Source organism: Felis catus, chromosome B2 (assembly GCF_018350175.1).
Source record: "Felis catus isolate Fca126 chromosome B2, F.catus_Fca126_mat1.0, whole genome shotgun sequence".
NCBI lineage: Eukaryota > Metazoa > Chordata > Mammalia > Carnivora > Felidae > Felis > Felis catus.
In genome coordinates, this window is record NC_058372.1 from 59,467,824 (window position 1) to 59,484,222 (window position 16,399).

General features: G+C 37.0%; 1 long non-coding RNA gene across 1 annotated transcript in view; it reads right to left on the reverse strand.

Annotated features, from left to right (window-relative positions):
• Positions 1 to 7,054: 7,054 nt before the first annotated feature.
• Positions 7,055 to 16,399, reverse strand: part of LOC123385419 — a 45,424-nt gene continuing 36,079 nt past the window's right edge. Inside the window, exons 2-3 of the long non-coding RNA XR_006597882.1 lie at positions 9,590 to 9,722; positions 7,055 to 7,395 (exon numbers count right to left, since the gene is read on the reverse strand). This is a non-coding gene — a long non-coding RNA (uncharacterized LOC123385419). The remainder of the gene's footprint in view (positions 7,396 to 9,589; positions 9,723 to 16,399) is intronic.

Consider the following 16,399-nt stretch of genomic DNA (forward strand, 5'->3'; position numbering starts at 1 on the left):
TCAGAATAAGATCTAAATTCTCCACTTCGTCATAAAGACCCATATGACTCCCTCTGCTTCTCCCTCTTCTTCCCCTTCTCTGTATTACTCCCCCACCACCATTCACACATTGAAGCCACTTTATTCTTTATTTTCTTTTTTATCTAGCCACACAGATTTCTGCCTCTGAAAACTTGGACCAGTTGTTCCTATTGCTTTGGAGCATTCTCCCTCTACTCTTATTCATATCACATCACTTGGAATATTGCCTCCTCAGAAAGGTCTGATGGACTACCCTGTCTTAACTAGAAATCCTACATTCCACTTTTCTTTATAATCAACTGGGCCATTGTTAGTCCTAGATTATCTTGGCCATTTTTGTCAGCCTCTAAAAGAATGTACGACTTTGAAAACAAGAAACCTTTTTTATTTTAGTCTTTTTCACCATTGTATATGCCAAACATATAGGACAGTGAGTGACTAACACATGTGCTATGTGGTTCTATATGATGTGCTCCATGAATATATGGACCCTGAACATGAATTGTAGAGCTGGTAGGAGATCCATGATAGGAGATTTTAGATTGAGTAGCATTTAGTATTTATTTCATTGCATATTATATTTTCATGAAGTATAAGAACATATAAAATATTTATAAAACTTATAAATGGTCCATTTATATATATATATATTTATTAAGTTATTTATATAACTTATAAGTTGTCCACTATCTATTAATTTTGTTTAATAGACTTAAATAAGACCCACAAAATTTTAAATCACTACTATCATTATTCTGCCTAACTTCTCATGCCCCCTGAATATTTAAACTGGATACTGGGCACCTAGATGATGTATAGTCTGAGCCACACCGTCCTTCACTCCTGTGAGTCAGACTTCTGGCCTTACTTTGGAGATGTACACACCTATCAGCTCTTCTAAAAAAAAAAAAAAAAGGTAGGCATTGATTGGCCATTATTTATAAATGTTGATAATTTCCCAGAACATTCCTCCTTCTCTACTTTAACCAAAACAAGCAAAACAGCAAAAATACCCTTGTCTTTTCTGAGATCTTGTCTTTTGCCTCCAGGGGCTCTTGAGTTTTTTTTATGACTGATGCTTTTCACAGTCAAGTTGATCTCATTTATGACATATCTTCCAAAATTTCTGTATGACGAAAGGTGTCCTTTTTGGGTTCTTTTCTAGTTCTTCTTTAGGCGTTTTCTAACTTGTATGTTCCTTATTTTATTGTAGTGTAAAGAAATGAGGTGAATGTATATTTTCAATCAGCCACCCTAAATTCAAGGTCTCAAAACCTATAGGAAACATAGCTCCATGATGATCTCTCTCCTTATAGTATCCTACAAGGTCTTACATGAACTGGCTCACAGTTTCTTCTTTGACACCATCTACTACTGATCACTCTACTGCCTCACGCTGCTCATTCTGTGACAATCACACTGGCTCCCTGGTTGCTTTGAAGACCTCAGGCTCACTACTGCTTCAAGACTGAATTGGCTCTTTCCTCTGCCTGGAAAACTGCTTATCCACATATCTGCAAGTTTTATCTTCCAATTACAATAGTCTTGGCTCAAATGTCACTTCTTGGTTTCTCAGTAAGGCTTATCCTGAACACATAAATTATATTTTATTTTTTAAGTTTTATTTTTTTTTCAAATTTGTATTTGAGTTCCAGTTAGTTAACATATAGTCTAATGTTAGTTTCAGGAGTAGAATTTAGTAATTCATCACTTACATATAATAGCCACTGCTCAACACAATTCTTTAATACCCATCACCCATCTAGCCCATCCCTCCATCAACCTCCCCTCCAGCAACCCTCAGTTTGTTCTCCATAGTTAAGAATGTCTTATGGTTTTCTTCCCTCTCTTTTTCCCCCTTCTCCGATGTTAATCTGTTTTGTTTCTTAAATTCCACATATGAGTGAATCATATGGCATTTGTCTTTCTCTGACTGACTTATTTTGCTTAGCATAATACAATCTAGCTCCATCCACATCATTACAATGCCAAGATTTCCTTCTTTTTGATGGTTGAGTAATATTCCTCTGTGTGTGTGTGTGTGTGTGTGTGTGTACCACATACCACATCTTCTTTATCCATTCATCAATCAATGGACATACATTTGGGCTCTTTTCCATAATTTGGTATTGTTGATAATGCTGCTATAAGTTATGCGATACATGTATCCTTTGGGTAGATACCTAGTAGTGCAATTGCTGGTTTGTAGGGTCATTCCATTTCTAACTTTTTGAGGAAATTCCATATTGTTTTCCAGAGTGGCTGCATGAGTTTGCATTCCCACTTACAGTGGAGAGGTTTCCCCTTTCTCTGCATCCTCAGCAACATCTGTTCTTTCCTGTGTTAAAATCAACCTTTTAGGTTTAAATTAACCTTTCTGACAGGTGTCAGATGGTATCTCATTGTGGTTTTGATGTGTATTTGCCTGATGATGAGTGATGTTGAGCATCTTTTCATGTGGATGTTGGCCTGACCACACCAATTATAATACAACCTGTTTCCACCAAGAATTTGGCTCTCCTATTTTTGTTTTGTTTTGTTTTGTCTTGTTTTCCCCTGCACTTCCCAGCTCTATTAGGTTTCTTCTTTTTTTTTTTTAATTTTTTTTTCAACGTTTATTTATTTTTGGGACAGAGAGAGACAGAGCATGAACGGGGGAGGGGCAGAGAGAGAGGGAGACACAGAATCGGAAACAGGCTCCAGGCTCTGAGCCATCAGCCCAGAGCCTGATGCGGGGCTCGAACTCACGGACGGCGAGATCGTGACCTGGCTGAAGTCGGACGCTTAACCGACTGCGCCACCCAGGCGCCCCAGGTTTCTTCTTTATTTGTTGTGAATCTGTATCCTTCCAGAAGAGTATAAGTCACAAGGAGGCAGAGATGAATATCACACATATACTATATATTCCATTACATAGAAAGGTCTAATATATAAATTAATCTCTTTGAAGATACAATTGCTAGTCATTTTATTTTGTTCCTCAGTCACTTTGCATAGTAGATCTCGCTGGGTAGGTTTTTCCTTGAGAAGGGTGAGAGTCCAGCCAATAACCACGGGCCAGAGCAAGACCAATGGTTTTCTGAATCACTTATGGTCTAAATGGAACTCAAATGCTAGAAGTTTGAAAGAGTATACAATAGGAGAAATTCCTAGATATAGACATTGATAAGCTGAAAAAAGAATAAAAATGATACAGTTTGAAAGAAATATGATATTTCTAAAAATCATTATCAGCAATATCATTGTTCAACTAAAACTGCAGCCATGTTTTAAATGAAAAGAAATTGTCAGTAATTGCATAAAAGGATGATTCTCTTTCTTGGAAAATATCAGGAAAACAAGAATGAAAATGTGACTTATAAAGCACATATTCCGCATGCTTGAACACACTTACATAATAAATGCAGCATGAAGAACATGGTGAGAGCAGTATTTATACATGCAGCAAGTTATATTGGTAATTCCAGACATACATCTGTTGTATTTATACACTAAAGAAGCAAACCCAAGATTATATTGTGCATGGAAACGTTCTCATTTTTAACTTCATTAATAAAGCACACTGATTTAACTTACTTCATTTGAGACAAAATATCACATCATGAAAGGAACACTTGAACTTTAGGGAAAACAAACACACATATTTTCAAATCTAGTTTTTAAGCAAAAACATAACTGTATTTTATATTCTAAATGCTTCCAACTTCTTTTTCATGAGATGCCACTTTATTTGACAAAAGGTGCAGATAAAAAGATTTCATCAGACTTCCAGACTTCCAAAGAGAGTTACTACTCTGAGGAAGCTATAAAGTCTGTATTGCATGTTAGTAGTTCAAGTATTACTTTGAATTACAACATTTTCAAAAGCTGACAAAAATCTAATGCAGGCTTTTTGAACTGGAGTCACTGTAGTAATTCTCACAAATATTTTTTTGGAGGGCAGATGATGTAGTATGGCTAAAAATTTTGGACCAAGGACATAATGATTCTTCCCTGGCATTCAGGTATTAAACATGAATTATAGAAAGTGATTATCCTTGTCACCTTGCCTGAAGTAATGATGTTCTGTTTTTTACAGAGCTATCAAAAACCTGCTGTGTCAGAAATGAGTATGATTTCAGGTTATTATCAAGCATACAAATGTAAGGTCTCGATTCAAATCATACTTTGAAGATCACTGAAAACATATAAAGCTAATCTAGAATCTTATACCGCATGTTTTACATTTTACATAAAAATAATATATCTCTTTTAGGCATTTTATATTGTCCAGGTCACTTTAGACCGTATCTAAGCAAACGAAGTTATTGATGTGAGACTGGAGAAAGAATATTGTGTTAACTAAATTACTTAAATCACTCAGACAGTAGAAGGAAAAATTCTTCAGATTATTTATTGAGACTCCATGAGAAACAGGAAAGAAGTATAACAAAAATCAGATATCTTTGGTTTCATTGCATTATCTCCCTATATATGAGCACTTGCCTAAGAAAAGCAATTTTGGCGTACAATAGCATTTTATAACTTAAAAACAAGATTTCTAAGATTTTGTAACTTGCAGATAAACTAGTTAGAATTATTTTTGGACATATAATTGGTATGGCATTTCAATTCTCGTCTCACTTTACTTTCAACATTTCACTTAATTATTTTGCAATACACTGTGAAGATCCCATTGTATTCTTCTGCGAAAAATGACTTTGATATTCAATTGTGTTTTGAATTATCCCCAGGAAGAATAAAAAGCAAATATCTTTTCAATAAAAACAATAAATATGTGCTCATTCCTTGCTATGAGGAAGTAATTTTCTAATCCCCATTAAAAATGGTTTATAAAATATGTTTTAGACCACACATATGTGGTCAAATCCAAGACTTAAGTGATCTAAACACTAAACATGATACATGAGTGAGTTGTGGGATGATAAGGGCCAATCCTGGGAAAAATAAATGAACATGTAACATGCCCCAAATCTTCTTTAATTTTTTTTTCTTCCAAGTGAAAATAGGATTTGAGACATAAAAATTTTTAAAGTCATTGCCAAGTTTGTTTATTTGTTTGTTTTTCCTTTGAGAAATTGGTTGTTTCTATGGTTGAAAGGATGGTTCAAGAGAATTAGTGAAAACATAAATGTGCCTTTGAAACAGGAAAATTAATTGGGAAAATGTTTCTGATAAATTAATTCACTTAAGTAAAAGTTAACTTTTTGAAATGAATATTACCTTACATGTGCAAAAGATGCGATAAGGTCAGAAATAAGGTCAGGGATCTTTAGAGGAGGAGGTTATCATGGATTGTCTGGGTGGCCCTCTCAGTGCATTCACATATATCCTTATAAGGAAGAGGAACAGGTACACAGAAGAGAAGACACACAGAGGAGGAGGCTGCAAACTGACCATGGAAACACAGATTGCAATGATGTGGCCACAAGCCGGAGAACATCTACAGTCCCCAGTAGCTGAAAGAAGTAAGAAATGGAATTTCCCGTAGAGCCTTTGGAGGACGTACTTCTCGCCTCCAGAACCATGAGACATAACATTTCTGTTCTGTTAAGTCATTTAATTGTGGTAAGTTTTTATGGTGGCCTTGGGAAACTGATTTTGGTATCAGAAGCAAACTGCTGCTGTAAAGCAAATAGCTATAAATGTGGAAGTATCTTTGGAATGACATAATAGATTCGGGCTCAGAAAGAAATGAGGAGCATATTGCTGGAAACCAGAGGGAAGGTGATCCGTCTCCTATACGGGCAGGAAACGTAGCTAAGTTGTGTCCTATAGTTGTACGGAAAGCAGAACTTGTAAGTGGAGGACTTGGATATTTAACTGAAGAGACTTCCAGGCAGTGTTCAAGGTGCAGGCTGGTTTGTTATTGCTGCTTATAGTAACATGTAAGAGGATAAGGATGAATTGAGAAAGGAACTGTTAAGCAAAAATTTGCTAGGCTCCTTAAGTTCTTCAGGGATGGAACGCACACATAAAACTATTCACATACAAAGCACTGGCTGCTATATGTAAGTGATGAATCACTAAATTCTACTCCTGAAAGCAGTATTACACTTACGTTAACTAACTAGAATTTAAACGAAAACCTGAAACAAAACAACAGCTGCAAAAGTATAGCAGAGAGGGGCGCCTGGGTGGCGCAGTCGGTTAAGCTTCCGACTTCAGCCAGGTCACGATCTCGCGGTCCGGGAGTTCGAGCCCCGCGTCGGGCTCTGGGCTGATGGCTCAGAGCCTGGAGCCTGTTTCCAATTCTGTGTCTCCCTCTCTCTCTGCCCCTCCCCCATTCATGCTCTGTCTCTCTCTGTCCCAAAAATAAATAAAAAACGTTGAAAAAAAATTTAAAAAAAAAGTATAGCAGAGAAATAAACAATAAATTAATTAATAAAATAAAACAACTACTCACATGCAAATCTGTGCTACCATTGAAGAAAAAAAGTAAGAAAGTAAGACTCCAAGGGCAGAACATTACATCTAGAGGAATGAACTGCAGACCAAGAGAACTGAGCTGTAGGACTACATGGAAGAACTTCAGATCACAGATTATAGTCAGGCCTTGAAACCTAACAGGTTTTGCTCTTCTGGGTTTCAAAATTGGTTGGACGTGGTAATTCCTGTCTGCCTTCCACCATCTTTTTGAGAATAGAAAAGTATATAATTGTTATACTAGGCCTGTCCACCATTTTGTTTTAGGAACATATAATTTATTTTCCAGCTTCACAGGTCAAAAAAAGGAGAGAAATTTTGCCCCAAGATGGAAAATATGCAGAGTCTCACTTATACCTAATTTAGATGCTTTAGGTGATGAGATCTGGGACTTTTAGACTGATGATTTAGATGAGATTTGAGATTTGAATTGATGCTCTAATGATTTGAGACTTTGGGGTATGTTGGGATCAGGTAAATGTACTTTGTGGGATAGACATGACTCTTCAAGAGTAGAAGGTAGCCTATAGTAGGCAAAAAAAAAAAAGCCTTCTAAAAGATATTTCACATTCTTATTTCCAGAAATTTCAAATACTACCATATATGGCAAAATAGTGAATATTAACTTATATGGCAAAATATGTGATTTTTTAAAGGATATTTAAGAGGAGGAGCTTAGCCTGAGTTTTCTCCATGTACCCTGTATTCAGTGAAATGTATTCTTCTAATAAAGAAGCAGAGGGAGTTTTAAGACTTACACAGAGAGGAGAGGACAAGGAAGATGAGGAGGTAATGGGATGATGGAGGCAGATACTGAGTAATATGGCAGCAAGCTGAGGAATACTTGAAGTCACCAGACAGTGAAAAGAAACAGGAACAAATTCTCCCTGAAGCCCTGGAGGGACTGTGTCCCTGTGGAAATCTTGATTTTGGTTTTCTGGATCAAAACTGTGAAAGAAAAAAAAATTCTATGGTAAGCCATTCTTTTGTAAAAATTATTAAGACATTCTAAAAACCTGATACAGATTTTGTTGGCTTGCATGATTTGGAGAACGGCTAGAAAAGTCTGAACTTCATAGGGCAGGCTGTCATAAGCACAGGCTGATAATTCTAGTGCATCAACTGAATCCACCCAGACAGAAAACCTTTGTCGGGGACACCTCAGCTCTGCTCTTAAGGCTTTTCAACTGATTCAAACAGGTCTGCAGATGATAGAGGGTAGTCGCCTTTACTTAAAGTCAGCTGATTGTAATAGTAGCTGCTAATCACATTTACAACGTATCTTTACAGTGACTCCTAGATTAGTTTTTGTTTGAATAAGCATGTACTGAGCCAAGCCCAATTGATACATTAAGCTGACCAACACACAGAACAGGAGTAAGCACAAAGAGCATATTATGGATGGATGAAGTTCCAGAGTGTAGGGATGCTGGAAATACAAATGATAAATATTTCCTCCTAGAACTCAAATGAATCTATATATAGTGTGTATGAAATTGTCATGTTGGTCTGCTGAAGGTATATGTGAAAAGTTTTACTTTCTGTACCTTCAAATCAAGAAAATATGCAAATGAGACACAGAAAAATGACATGGGCAAATGAAAACCTACACAAAGTTCTGATTTATTATATAGAATAGTAAAAATGAAGAATGAATAAGGGTGCACTTATTACTAGGCAAGTATTATTTTTCAGCTTTAAAAAAAACAAACCTCAAATATGCCTATTCTAATATAGATAAGGCAAAGAGACTGTCACTCTCTTCAATATTTATTTGCAGTGTTGTGTGCACTGCTCTCATGAGACTTTCCCTTACAAGTATTGTTTTCTTTAATAACGGTTGGGTAGAAGAGGAAAGTTTGTGTTCACTCCTGCTGCACCACATTACAGTATCTGAAATCCAAATATCCAGAAACAAGTAAAAGTAGCTAGTTTCTAATGTCATATTTTGCCCTTACCACAAGAATGTATGGAACAGGAAAAGATAAGAAGACCTAAAATAGGTTCAGATGCCTTGATTAATGAATGCTCACCAATAGAATATTCCCATTTTGAACTCTGCTTTTTTTTTTAGCACCCTGAGGTTTTATTAATAACTCAGGGCAATGCACAATAAGACTTCAGATGAGTGAAAGTCACACTTTCTTTTGTAGAGTATGAGAAGTGTGACTGTAAAAGGGAATGTGAAAAAAGAATCTGCGTGATGCCCCCCTGATAACAGGAGAATTCTAATGCAGGTCAAGTTCAGGAGAGACTACAAATAAAAACTAAGGAGCTAAAAATTTATTTTCTTAAAACTTTTCCAGTATGTCCCTTAGAGTTACCTTTAGGTATATGTACACCTCAGTTGAGGCCACTGATACAGAGAATAATGGTGGGAAAAGCAAGGCCAGTGATAACAAGAAGGAAACAATCAAACAGACCGATTTAGACAAGAGGCAGAAATCTGGACACATTCTTGAGGTTATTGCCAATGAGCCTAGCAAACGAGTTGGGGTGAAACATGGCTTTGCCGTATTTCCTTCCTCCTTCAAAATAGGACTGAGTTCATCTGGTGGAAGGCCTGAGAAGACTTGACAAGGTTCTGAGAGAGAACATGGTTTTATACAACTTCATATATACACACGCACAATTAACTGAGTAGTAGACTGGAGGCCTTGAAGAAAATCAAGGATGACTTCTGACAGTTCATGGGATACTTTATTGGCCTCCCTCTCTTCCTATCCCCCATAATTACTGACATCTAGAATGGGAGCCATTTTTTGCTCCTTTGCTTTGACGGAAATCCTCTGGTAGTCAAACATACCCATCTCCTCTGTGATCCTGGCCCAGTATAAACTTGACTGGGCACACAGAGATGAAGCTGAAGCTTTCCAAATGTCTATCTGATCACTCCAGGCTCAAGGGGATCCAGGATCTTGTAATGCTCTTCCTCAACCTATTCCCCAAGGAAATCAGTCTGACTTATGTAAAATTATACCAGGTAAGCAGAGATAAGAGCTTTCAAGGGTATCTTAGAGATATTTTATCTACAATTGAGTAGGTGCTCTGTGAAAATATACAGAAGACACAGCTTAGGAAAAATAAAATCTTAAAACAGCCTGAAAATAGTCTTGTAGCATAAATGGACAATCCTACTTACCCTTCATTAAATGAACTCCTTGATTGAAGATTTTGAGAGCTACCTGAGGCATAAACCCATTTGATAGCTAGAAGCAGTGAAAGGGATGTGCACATAGTCTTGTCCAGAACTTCCTAGCCACAAAGAGCAGTGTCTACAATGAATAAAGAATGAGCTTTATTGAATGGTCCATAGATCCAGCTTAGATACAAATCTGTCTCGGGGTAACTTTGTTAGTGTCTGTAACTGTGTCATGTTATTAAATGCTTTCAAAGAAAATGACCACAGCTCTTTAAAAACTCAGAGCACAGTCGAAGGCACTATGGTTAATTTGCAGGTAACAAGACTCTTTAGGAGATTATATGTGTAACTAGCCACTGATCCAGAACAAGTTCAGGAGACATTAGGAATGGTCAAAATTATCCTCAGTGCATCTTGAAAATTCCCCAAATCAGACTTCATTTTTGACCTGCATCCCCTCCGCCTCCAAAAAATTATTTGTAATCATAAACTTTTACACACTATTGAGATGATAGGTAAAAGAATTTTGAAAGGGTTTTCTTTTCTGCATTTTCATATGCACTTCCTCCTTCATTTGATACATATTAAGTACATACCTTGTATCAGATGCTATTCTATACTCTGGCAATATAACAATTAACAAAAGGGGCATAAATAGTTTACCCCAAGAAGCTTGAATTCTAGATGGTGAACAACAATATTCAAAATAAATATAAATCATTTAGTATATTAGATGATGCATGTTATATAGAACAACAAAACAAGGAAGTGGGTTATCAGTATATTTTGAAGAATTAAAATATAAAACATGTTCAATACCCAGCAATGTACTTCAGGGACCTTTTATCCACAGAATAGAAATTACTTCTGCAATCTGCCTGTGGAATTTCCAGTTTATACATAAGTCCACTAAGTGTCAAAGTTGCCCATGAAATGCAAGGCATGTTAAGAATAGAGACATCTCGGGGCGCCTGGGTGGCGCAGTCGGTTAAGCGTCCGACTTCAGCCAGGTCACGATCTCATGGTCCGTGAGTTCGAGCCCCGCATCAGGCTCTGGGCTGATGGCTTGGAGCCTGGAGCCTGCTTCCGATTCTGTGTCTCCCTCTCTCTCTGCCCCTCCCCCATTCATGCTCTGTCTCTCTCTGTCCCAAAAATAAATAAAAAACATTGAAAAAAAAAAGAATAGAGACATCTCCAGTGTCAGAGAGTAATTACTCTGTTTTTACCCTTAACTATCCTTGTCCACATTATCTCTACCCAGAGGAATGTAGATAAAATAAACATTGTTGGCCACTTTGAAGAAGAAATAGTGTTTCATAAGAATAGACAGTGGGAAGGAAGGTTCCATCTCTTTGCCTTGAACACCCTGTCATAGGAATGGTGTCATGAAAACAGAGGCATATATTGGAACTTGTGTTTGACTGTATATGTATGTCAGGTGGCTTTTAACTTGCTTTTTTTCTCAATTATATTTTCCCCCTAAACTGTTGGTAAAATTTTCCATATGCTTGAACCATGTCTGTCCAAGATAGAGAACAAATACACTGATAGATAAGTTAAAGATCACCATTTTAGGAACCTAAGCCTTTGAATCATTGTCATAGCTTGTCTACTCCAACATTCAATAATAACAACAAACTGATGAAAATAGAACTTGATTATAATACTTACTGATAATAAATTTACCATGTATTTTTGACATTCTAATTAACATTTTATAATTCAAAGTAAAAGCTTTAATCATGTAATCTATTTCAAGAAAAGATAAAATATTATAAAAATTCCATTAGGTATTCAACAGAAGTGTATTGAAATATTTTCTGTCGGCTAAAATATTGTATTAGAAATAGAATATATAAAGATTTTTTATTTATTTATTATTTTTAAAAAAAATTTTTTTTCAACGTTTATTTATTTTTGGGACAGAGAGAGACAGAGCATGAACGGGCGAGGGGCAGATAGAGAGAGGGAGACACAGAATCGGAAGCAGGCTCCAGGCTCTGAGCCATCAGCCCAGAGCCCGACGCGGGGCTCGAACTCCCGGACCGCGAGATCGTGACCTGGATAAAGTCAGACGCTTAACCGACTGCGCCACCCAGGCGCCCCTAGAATATATAAAGATTTAAAGCATCTGTTGGTTTTACACTAAAGACTTGATATCAAATATAGTGAGCATTCACACACACACACACACACACACACACACATATGCACACACACACACACAGAGGGAGGGGGAGAGGGAGACAGAGACAATGGAATTATTTGCTTTTTTATTTTAGACAATAGGGACTTAAATGCTATATGGGTGGTTAGGTATAGATAGCTAAGGTTGTGTGTGCTCTATAGATTCTTGGCTTATAACTAATTCAGAAAAATACTGGGTGGCATTGAGGAAGAAATAATCATTTTGGGAAAATCTCCAAGAAACACAATTTTAGTGTAAGACAGGAAATTCAACTTGTATAATGTTGTTACCTTCCAAAGGTTGAAAAACCACACATAAACACTGTTGTGTGAAATTACAAATATGTTTCAAAAGAGTTGAAGATTTTCTTTAAAATTCTGAGTGGATGCTTATCTTTGCGCTGATACAATCTTTGCTACCAGATTTGCCCGGATACTTGTTTACTCTTTTAAGTAGGAAAAATACATTTCAAATATATTTGATCATTGCCAATGCTTGAAATTTTCATATATTAAAAAATGCTGTAAATAATACCTTTGGGTCCTCTCTGCTTATTAGGCCATATCCAATTTTCTTGGTCCAGTGTTTTTAGAGATTTGTATTGCTTCCAAACTCAGCATAAAAATTACTCCAACCATATGCCTTTGAGAACATAGTTTTATTCTCTGGAGAACTGAAACATTCTAATTAGTTTTTTTTCCCTTCGACTCAAAAGAGCAAAAAGGGGAAATATATGAAATATATATTTTGTATTTAATATCTCAAAAGGTAGAGATTTTCTTTGTTCACATTATTGTGATGTTTAACTCATAAACTGTACATTCAAATTATGGTGAATAACTAAACAATTATTTAGATAATGAAAACGTGGATTTTTTTCCAATTTTATGAACATACACATGAAAACGAGATTTTATGACATGAATTATCTGAATTAGAGGCCACATTTTCCAATTATTTATGCTAATCATTTACCTGTTATTATTTAATTAATAACACCAAAATCATGTTATACTCAAGTTGAGACAATACTATTTTATCACATGTAGTAAAAAATCTTAAAAAGACTGAGAAAGAATGATTTGATAATGGCATGAAATATCTTTTTGTGTGCACACACATGCATACATTGGAAAGATTAGGGAAATAGTGGGTGACATTAGAAAATGTGTAGCTACAGATGGGGTGCCTGGGTGGCTCAGTCGGTTGAGCATCCAACTTCGGCTCAGGTCAGGATCTCGCAGTTCGTGAGTTTGAGCCCCGCGATGGGCTCTGTGCTGACAGCTCAGAGCTTGGAGCCTACTTCGGATTCTCTGTCTCCCTCTCTCTCTGCCCCTTCCCCACTCATGCTCTGTCTTTCTCTGTCTCTCACAAATGAATAAACGTTAAAAAAAATGTGTAGCTGCAGAAATTGGGTTTTCTAATTAATCATTGGCACATTAATGGAACTGGTTTTAAATGACAACAGTACTGTTTGTGTTGAATTTTGTTTCCCTAAATTACTTAACTGTTGTTAATGACACTGTTTAGTGTTAAAAGGTTAAACATGTTGCTCAGTGGCTCAATGTTGAAATGGACTGCTACTTGCAATATACTTTGAAATGCAGAAAATGGTAAAATAATCTGATGATCACTATTAACCTTCTGTCTGTGGCCTACCCTTTCATAGCTATGTTCTCACTCTCTCTGGACCTAGTGTTTAGAGATAGTAATGTTTTTAAATGTTGTAAGACACTGTGCTACATTGTTAAGTTTTACCCTGAAACTTCCTCACACTTTTAAAAGTAACCCTTTATTAGAATAACAAATTCTAGTTGTGTGTTTCCTATTTCCCTCCAATACCCTGTTTGAGAAAGTCATTGGTACCAGAGTGTGCTCCAGGAAACATACCCTGCAGATGGGATTTTGAGATTAGCCTGTCACATATTTGATGACCTCCTTGACTGTGGTAAATAGGACACTGACAACTTACACACTCATCACCCTTGATATACTGTGCTGAGGGACTGGTGTATGGCAAATTAAAGGGAGATCAACTGGCTGCAACTTAATGGCTCTGGCTGCCATGCCAGTTACACAAATTATGGGACCTGTGGCTCTTTTGCCTGACTTGGAGAGAAAGAACAAGAATAGAGACTGATTGAAGTTTCATAGTTGCTTCTTTGTTACATTCTGTTTTGTCTTGAATGAACTTTAAGTCTGGCTTCTCTTTCCTGCATTCCCTGGACTCCGGTGTTCTCTCAACCCTGAGCGGCTCTAAAAAAATGTAGAACGTGACCCGTCTTTTAGCTTCCTCTGGATATCAGCTAAACAAAGTGAGACCTTTTTTCTGTCTCACCCAGTGATCGTTTTCTCTTGCTTGTCAAGCTTCCCCTGAGAAGATTTTGCTTATCTGTACTTGTCCTTCCTTTACCCTATTAAACAAACAAACAAACAAACAAACTTACTCTGATTTTGAGATGTTTTGTGGATTTCTGAGATTGGAGCATTTCCACTCCTGAATAAACTCTCTCTTTTTAAATTTTTTTAAAGTTCTATTTATTTAGGGGTACCTAGGTGGCTTAGTCAGTTAAGCATCCGACTTCAGCTCAGGTCATGATCTCACGGTCTGTGGATTCGAGCCCGGTGTCAGGCTCTGTGCTGACAGCTCAGAGCCTGGACCCTGCTTTGGATTCTGTTTCTCCCTCTCTCTCTGCTCCTCCCTGACTCATGCTCTGTTTCTCTCTCTCAAAAATAAATAAACATTCAAAAATTAAAAAAAAGAAGTTCTATTTATTTATTTGAAAGAAAGGGAGAGAAATAGAATGGACAGCAGAGGGCAGAGAGCAAGAGAGACACAGAATCCCAAGCAAACTCCACACTGTCAGCTCAGAACCTGATGCTTAACCGACTAAGCCACCCAGGCACTCATAAATCTTCTGTTAATCTAAGTACACATTTCTTTTTCTTTCTCTTTATTTTTTTTTCTTTTTCTTTTTCTTTTCTCTTTTTTATTTTTTGGACAGTGTCTGGTGCTGTAAGGCAGGCAGAGTGGTACATGCTTCAGACTCTGATGTTTTCAGTCAAGTATTCATGCCAGCTTCTTAGGCCCTTTTTGTCCTTCCTGCAAAAATTTTGTCCTTGCAAAAATTTTGTCCTTGCAAAAATTGAGATCCACAGAGTGTGTAAAAATCCAGTGCTCTGGATATTTGTCTGTATTAGCATAACAGAGGATTACTTTAATTCTACTACATGAACCAGGCTCTTCCTGGTTTTCTTCTGATGGATCAGGACTTTTTCTGGTTCTTTTCTAGTTGTGTAGAACCTTTCCTGATTTCTTTTATGTTGACTGAGTATCTTCCTGGATAACATTATTCTAGGTTCTTTTGAAGGAAGATGTAATTCCTGACCTTTTCTGTCGAGTAGGAATCTCCCTGGCTCTCTTTTGGTCAAGAGAACTTCCTGGATGAAATGTTCTTATTCTTCCAAGTGAAGATTTGCTCCTTGACTCTGAAGCAGGAACCCCCAGCTCTTTTGTGAGGCCTTTTTTCCCCCCTCATTTCTCATCCAGGGATTGTTCAGAACAAGTCTTCAGCTTCTCAGTGAAGACTGCATTAGAGACTCAGATGGAGATTGTTCTTGGCACTGCTTTTTCCTATCTGACTCCTTTTTCCATTTGATTCTCCTTTGGGCACTCTCCATTACTGGGCACCCTCCTTCCATTTTCCAGTAGACTATATGTTATACTTCTGTGGCACTAATTATTTTCTATTATGCTCAAAATGACAAAAAAAAATTATTAGGGAATTTAGAAGTGCAATGACAATTTTTGGGCTCTTGTTACCTTACCAAGTTGTCCACTTGGGAGGAGCTCTTGAATTTAGGGGCCCAGAATCCCTTAGATAATGGTCTGCTTTCTTTACTTGATATGAGGAGGCCAAAAACAGTTCTCCCAATCAGATTTCAAGCAGGCCTTTTAACAACCTCAAAATATCTTATCTGAAGCTATTCAGTCACTTAAAGACCACCTTCCTCAATTCTACTCCTCTTTCTCTCAAACCTAAGATGTCAATACCCTTCATACTTCCTCTTTCTCTTTTGTTCCTCCAAATGCGTTTCTATCTACCCCACCTCAATGAGCTTTACATAATGCACCTTTCATTGTACTATTTCTTCCTTCCCCTCACATAGGCTGTTTACTCATTAGTAGTTCCTGCATGCCTACATGGACCCAAGAAACTACAGTTTACCCTACTCAGCTCCTAGCACAACCTCACAACCCTAATTTGATTGCTGATTATGTGCTCACTTTCCTTTGGAAGCCTTGGGTTTCCCCCAAATTTCCGTGTCTGTCTCATATTTAAGGGAATTCTTCATATTATCAGTTGAGGGCCTTTTTCTTTTTTACTCTAGACTTCAAAAGAAACCTCCTTCAACTTTAGTACTTCTCAAAAAAAAAGTCAATTTATGCTTCCAATGAACGTAACTGGAGGGCTTTTTTATAGGCCTAAGGATTTGCATGCATACCTACTTTTCCACCAATGTAACACTATTATCATGGGAAGCAAGAGTATGTATAAAAGTCACTGCCTTATGTGATCTAATTGACCAGGAAACATAGGTGATGTTATGCATAGCTTTAC